This window comes from Mus caroli, chromosome X (genome assembly GCF_900094665.2).
Source record: "Mus caroli chromosome X, CAROLI_EIJ_v1.1, whole genome shotgun sequence".
NCBI classification, from domain to species: Eukaryota; Metazoa; Chordata; class Mammalia; order Rodentia; family Muridae; genus Mus; species Mus caroli.
The window spans coordinates 149,396,219-149,403,338 of record NC_034589.1 but is presented as its reverse complement, the minus strand read 5'-3'; the positions used below and the strand labels follow the sequence as shown (position 1 = coordinate 149,403,338).

The 7,120-nt window shown below is 41.0% G+C and overlaps 1 protein-coding gene across 1 annotated transcript in view; it reads left to right on the top strand.

The window, feature by feature from the left end:
* The first annotated feature begins 251 nt into the window (after positions 1-251).
* The window catches only part of Cdkl5 (cyclin dependent kinase like 5), a 186,953-nt gene continuing 180,084 nt past the window's right edge, over positions 252-7,120 (top strand). The window contains exon 1 of the mRNA XM_021153604.2: positions 252-338. The gene's annotated coding sequence lies outside the window, so the exon portion shown is untranslated. The remainder of the gene's footprint in view (positions 339-7,120) is intronic.

Sequence of the window (7,120 nt, the reverse complement as noted above, 5' to 3'; positions counted from 1 at the left end):
AGTACAAGAAATCCTGGTTCTAGGATTTTGGGGGACTCGAGAACGAGCGGCGTGGGCGGGGCGCGCGAGCCCGAACTCGAGCACGAGCGCTTTCTCTTCATTGGCGCCTATTGGTGGGCGGGGCTAAGGCGGGACCTAGCGGAATGAGAGGAGTTTGCCGATTGGGCCAAATGGGCAGACGGGGGCGGTGCGATCATCAAATTAGGCTGCGCGTTCGCTCCGGCGAGAGGGCGGGGCCGGAGGTTTCGATTACTTGTCGCTGCCGCTAGGGAAGGTAAAGCGGTGACGGCGGCCGCGAGAGTGGAGGCTTCCCCGATAGAGGTGGGGGACTCGGCTGGGTGAGTAGTTGCGTCCGCCCGTCAGGCCGTCTCATGTTGGCCGTGTGTCCACTAGCTCGTCTTTAGAGAGGGAACCCAGTCGATCCACTTAGGAGGGAAACAGAAGGGGTAGCAGCGCCGGTCCCTGCACAACGGGGAGACACGGTGAGGGAGTCCCAAGCTGGAGTCTCCCTCGGCGACCCACCACGAGTCTCTAGGGTCTTCCCGGAAGGGCTGGGACTGGAATTTTTGGTGCCAGGAGACAGAGGGGGCTGTGCTAGACGTAAGGTAGGTCGAGGTCGGACCCCGCGGGGCTCCCCTTTGCTGCAGGTCTGCGGTGTCCCCACCCCGCTGCCCCCGTGGCCAGGGCTCTCCGGGCTTGCAGCAAGGGAAGCCCTTTTCCGCTAGCGCCGAGGAGGGCCCCCCGAAACCCCCGCCCAAGTTCCCAGAGAGCCCGGGACTCGCTGGCAGCTATGATTCTCAGCCCCGGTCCTTCTGACCTTGGCTGCCCGGGAGGGTGGGCGAGCGCCCCGCCTGCAACCCCGCAGGTTTCTGCCACCTTCCACAGGACAAGTTTCAGGCGTTACTGTGAAGTTCACGGCTGGCGTGCTGGCAGAGAAGCAGAAATTGACCTCTTCTCAGACCTTCCTACCCTTTGGACCTTCATAGAAATTGAATCCTGGGGTTTGGAACCATCTGCCAGAACGAACAGGTCCTTCTCGCACTGACACGTTTTTTTCTTTTCTCTTCTCTTCTCTTCTTTTCTTTCTTTCTTTCTTTTTCTTTTGTGCCCACGTTGGGGTAAAAAATAACCTGGGCATATTTCAGTGTAAAAGCAGATCTTTCTTGGGGGTTTTGATTTTTCGCTTCACTTGAGTTAGGCATGGCACAGATGCTTGGATAAGAAAAGCCTGACCTTAGTATCTCTATAGACAGACTAGAAGGATGCTGTGATATTTAAATAGTTGCAGATCAGTATTCTGTTAACACAATTATTTTTAATTGGCTGAAATTTAAGCTGATTTTAGAAAGTATTGACACAGAATAATTTCTTTCCGCGCATCTGATTTAGGCTTGTTTGAACGTAATGGTTATGTAGGCAGTATAAAAGATTACACAAATTAATTTGTCTGAGAGTATTTGACTGGAAAAAAGAGGCATAAATATGTATAGAATATAGGATTAGGGTTTTAGGTAACATCTGCTGGAACACTTCCAGCTTGTTTGTTTCTTGCTGTAGGGTTACAAAAAAGACATTTTGACTGAGAGACACTTTGGAATTTACAGACTGCATAACATTTAGATGTAAATTCGTTTTTAATTCCTTTAAGTGTATTAAAATGTTTCAGTAAAATGCAGAACGGGTGTGTTTTCTTATCCCTGTATATCTGGCTTTGAAGGGGGAGTATGATCTTACATTTAATAACCCAACTAGGATTCATTAATAATAAAAACGTAAAAGGCCTCCCTCCATCTTTCCGAGAATGAAGATTTAAGTACCCAACAAGCCTTTTCCTTATTAAAAGTACTATTTTGGGTTGGAGCTTTTTTGGCGTTGACGCTGAAATGGGAGTAAGGAAGCCTGCAGCAGTATTACCAGTTTGACACCACCAGTGGGTGTTTCTGTTGACAAATGCCTAGAGGAGAACAGTTGAAAAGGAAATCTTTTTTGGGTGGTGGGATGGGGTGGGGTAAGGAGGGGAGGTGAGGGGAGAAGGAGCCAGAAGAGAGAAGCTGTAAAACTAAAGCTGCCAACACTGTGTGTGCTGGGCTTTGCACAAGTACAGGGCAACCTAATTAGGGAGAAGAATACCATTTGGCTGCATTAAAGACTAGAACTCCAAAAGAGGCATACTAAATAAAGTTAACCATTCCAAGAGTGTTTACTAGTCCGCCATTTCTGAGTACTTGGGAAGAGGGCTTCTCTTTTTGGAAAGAGCATCAAATTCTTTGGAATTGGCTTGTCTTTTGAACATAGTCAGTGCAGTGGTTCATTTGTTAGGTAGAAATAGAAAGAGTTTACTGTCCTCATTGTATGGATTTAGCAGAGCTCCTAAGCCTATTTTTTTTTAAATATAATAAAAAAGAACTTAGTATGTTAGAAAAAATATTCAGAAATAAAATTTCTTCCCTAGGGAGGCATTACTTTTATCACTGCTTAGTCTTATATTAATGCCTTAGGGACTCCTTAAGCACCCCTGTCAGGGTTCTGATTTTGTTGTTTATGCAAGGGTCTTGGAGTTACTTAAATCAGAGATACAGCTAGTATGCTCCCTGAGGTGTTTTTTTTTTTTAAAGGTTTCCATTGAGAGAAATTGCAGGGCCATCTCATATAAATGAAGAATAGAAGGTTGACTGATTGAATTAAATGCATTCTGTTCCAGATAGTCTACATCTAAGAAGAACCAGACTTTACATGGCATTTTCTGTTTTGAAGGTGTAATATTCTTACACTACAAACCTTCAATACAGAGGTGGAAAAATCCCTCTAAGTATGCATTTTCCCCCAACCTGTTTCTCCACACTGGCTCGGAATCTATGAGAGACTCTCAGCCACAGTTGCATTGTTGAAAACGACAGCAGCTCCTTTTGCAGGATGGTTTACATTTCCATTTACTTTATAATAGAACATTGAGCTATAGCTAAGATATACGCTTGTAGGAAATTTGTACAGAAGTGAGCTGGGGAATATTTTCTTATCTGTTAACATTTTCACCCTTTTCTTCCATTTTCACAGCATTGGTGGTGATCTCCTTTATTTTAATAGGATTTTAATGTTTGGCTGTTTGAAAGTGTGCTAATATGAAATTTTATTTTTGGCAGTTAGTGTGAGAGTATGATACTCTAGTATAACAAATTGATGTCAAATAATAACATGAGTCATTTAAAGTGAGCAAAGCAGTCCACTTGCCTACATCTGAAATAGGAGGAAGATCTTTTATATAACTCTCTAGTACAACACCAGCAAGATTTGAGATATTTAGTTGTTTTCTGATTCAAAAAGATTTTTTTATTCAGAATCAGATAACTTTAGATCTTAAAGTTTTATTTTTGGCAACATCAAATTTCTTGACAGGAGGAGATAAAATGTCAAAGGTTGCACACCAGCTGATAATTGTGTCAGGACCACTTATTCAAATTAAAAAAATAAGGCAAAATCAAGACAATTAGAACTGGAGCTGTAACTCAGGCAGAGTACGTGGCTTTGAATTGGCTCCTTACAGAGGCGAGTGGGAGGGTAGTCTGCATTTAAGCTCTCTGTATGAGGATCCACTTTGCTTTCAATCTTAAAATCTTTCCTTTTTGTTTTTTTTTTTTCATTTTTTTGATAATTCATTTTTTTAGCATTCGGATTTTTGCTTTTTATTTTCTTGAGATAGGGTCTCATTTTTAATTCAGGCTTCCTTGGAACTAACAGTGTAGCCCAAGGTGGCCTGGAACTTGTGGCAATCCTCCTGCCTCGGCTTCCCAGGTGCTGGGATATGTTTGGTCTAGATTTAACATTTTGATATCATTTATTTTTAGAAATTTTCCTTTATATGGAGCAGTGCATGCATTAGTGAATTATTTAAATGTCGAGTCTCATTTCTCATTTAAGTTTATACACTTCTTCATATGGAGATATGAATTTGGGAAGCATTTCCATCAGTGGATATGAAAACTGAGACAGAGGATTTTCTACCTACAGAGATATTTAACATTTAAATATTTCAGATTTGGGAATTAACAGAAAGCTATTTATTAGATTAAAAGGACCAGGCTCTTGGAAATTTGTTGTCAATACATTGAATTAAGCCATTTCACTTAAAGATATTTGTTTTGGGGGTAGTTCTCATCAGACGTTTTAGGTACAGCCTCTCTTTTGTATATAGTCTGCTCTGTAATTTTCATAATCCATTGACCACTATTGAATACCAGATGCTATGGCAAATTATTTATTCACGTGCATGCATGTGTGCTCACAGCCTTTCTCCAAGGTAGATATTCCTTATATCTCATATACATGTCAGACGGGCTCAGAAATAATTTGCACATATTAGCTAGCTAGTCAGCAGAAGAGGCAAAATTGCCATACAAACCGGTCTGACTTGAAATTGTGCTTTTTCCAAGCCCTGCTTTCTGCTTCTTTTAAAGAGTGTGGTTCCTTAAGCCTGTTTTGAATTCATTGTGTACATTGTGCCTGGGGAGACCTGGAGGTATACATTTGCTTTCTGGGTTGATGGGCCTCATTGGCAAGGCTGCCTAGACTCTTGCGACATGGTGGACTAGACTAGATCCATCAAGACTGCTGGTTAGGACAACCAGAAGTATAGACTTTTTGCAAATACCTTGGTTTGAGTATTTCATAAATGAAAGTTGTACATATAATCATGTATGTCCAAAATGAGATAATTGTTTCAATCATGTGCGTCCAAAATGAGATAATTGTTTCTAGTTAAACACTTGGTGCTTCATGTTTCTGCATATTCATTATAGGCTTACATTGGCTGATTAAATTTACTAATAAAGATTATGTAGATAAAGTAATAAATAAAGATTATGAAGATATCCTTTGAATTCAGTTTTGTCTTTGTAGATATGTGTTGCTAGGGTATTGCACATTCTAGGCAAGTCCTCTACTATTAGTTACATTCCTAATAGTATCCTCCTAATCCCACTTTTCTTCCCCAGTAAAGGAACTCACCTTTTGTATTCCAGACAAGACTTGAGCAATCTTTTCCTGTCTTGATGAAGAATTCTGCCTGGAGCTGCAATTTACAGGCCTGAACTTCCAGGCCTGGCTAGGTATATGCTTGAAGTGGCAGCTATTACGATTTCCAGATGGATATCTTTTCAGTAATTATAATGACTTAAGTAAAATAAAACTGAGAGGTAAAGTTTAAAGAGGTACATTGTTCTTGTTTCTTTGTTAAAAAAATTATTTATCTTATGTATTTGAGTACACTGTAGCTGTCTTCAGACACACCAGAAGAGGGCATCGGATCCCATTACAGATGGTTGTGAGCCACCATGTGGTTGCTGGGAATTGAACTCAGGAGCTCTGGAAAAGCAGTCAGTGTTCTTAACCACTGAGCCATCTCTCCAGCCCTTGTTCTTATTCTTTAAATTTTTTTTTTTATTTTTGTGTATATGTGTGTAGGTATCCAAGAGGCTGGAAGAGGGCATCTAGTTAGTTTCTCTGGAGCTGAAGTTATAGGAAGTTTTAACTGCCTGGTATGGTGCTGGGAATTGAACTCTGGCCTTCTGGAAGAACAGCGCAGCAAGCCCTCCCACCCCCTGAGCCATTTCTCTGCCCCTCCCCCGTTCTGGTATCTTAATACATAGAGATTGACCTCTAATGAAATGTTTGCTCTTGAAAGCAGAATTGTGGGGCTGAGTTGTAGGCCTTTCAGTGGGGTGCTTGTCTAACTTCCACAAAGCCCTGAGTTGGATCCTTAGCACCACAGACACCGGAGGTGGAAGAGAGATCTGTAATCTCTAGCATTCAGGAGGCACCAAGCTCTAGCCCTCCGTAAACTGTGTGTGGTGGCATATGCCTAGAATCCTAGTACTTGGGAAGATTAGATAATCAAAGTCATTCTTGGCTACGCAGTGAGTTTAAAGCCAGCCCTAAGATGCTATTATTATTATTATTATTATTATTATTATTATTATTATAATTATAGAAAAGGTAGTTTTCTAGGTAATACTTTGTGGTGGTTGTCGTAGTAGTAGTGATGATGATGATGAAGAGGAGAAGGATGTTGATTTCTCTTCACATTTTTATTACATTTGTTTCTTTTGTGTGTAGGTGTGGCTGGTCATCCAATTGCCATGGCACTTGTGTGGAGGTCAGAGTATAAATGCAGGAGTCTGTTCTCTCCCTCCACCATATGGGGCTCAGGGATTGAACTCAGGTGATAAGGCTTGGCGGCCAGTATCTTTACAGGCTGAGCCATATTGCCAGCCATATTATTTTTAAAGCAAGACAGCCAAACTGTTAAAGATTAGTTTGAAAGAACACTTACAGGTTCCTGTGAAAGAAGAGAAGAAGAGAAGGACATGTCATCTTTGCTTTTCAGTTGATAAAAATCATTTTTGTCATTTAGTGATGGGTATTATAGAGCCTTGGGACCAGAAATCTTTTTGGCCAGATCAGAGAGATGTTGTGCATAGATGGAGCCTTGAAAATATTTGTTGATTTCTGTACAAAGTACAGCTTTCCAACATACAATTTAACACTTGTTTTAGAACAACCATCTCAATATGTAGCTCTGGTTTGCCTGGAATTCACTGTGCAGACCAGGCTGGCCTTGAACTCAAAAAGATCCACCTGCTTCTGCCTCTCTAGTCCTGGGATTAAAGATGTGCAGTTCCACCCCCCCCCCCCAGCAAAAGTATCTCTTATTAAAAAAGTATGCTAATCATTCTTTAATAAATTTATGGAGATTTATAGCCACTACTGTCAATTTTCAGAATATTTCAATCATTTAAAAAAATTCTCCTTGAAACATAGTTTTTGAAACTCAGTTTATCTGTTACAACTAGGCCACAGACTCCAGTGATATCGTAAATGATGTATTTAAAATATAATTTCTTTTTTAAAAAAGATTTATCTATTTATTTCATGTATGTGGGTATACTGTCACTGTCTTCAAACATACCAGAATTTGGCATCAGATGCCCATTACAGATAGTTGTAGCCATCATGTGGTTGCTGGGAATTGAACTCAGGACTTCTGGAAGAGCGGTCAGTGCTCTTAACCACTGAGCCATCTCTCCAGCCCTAAGATATATTTTCTTTTCTTTTTCTTTCTTTCTTT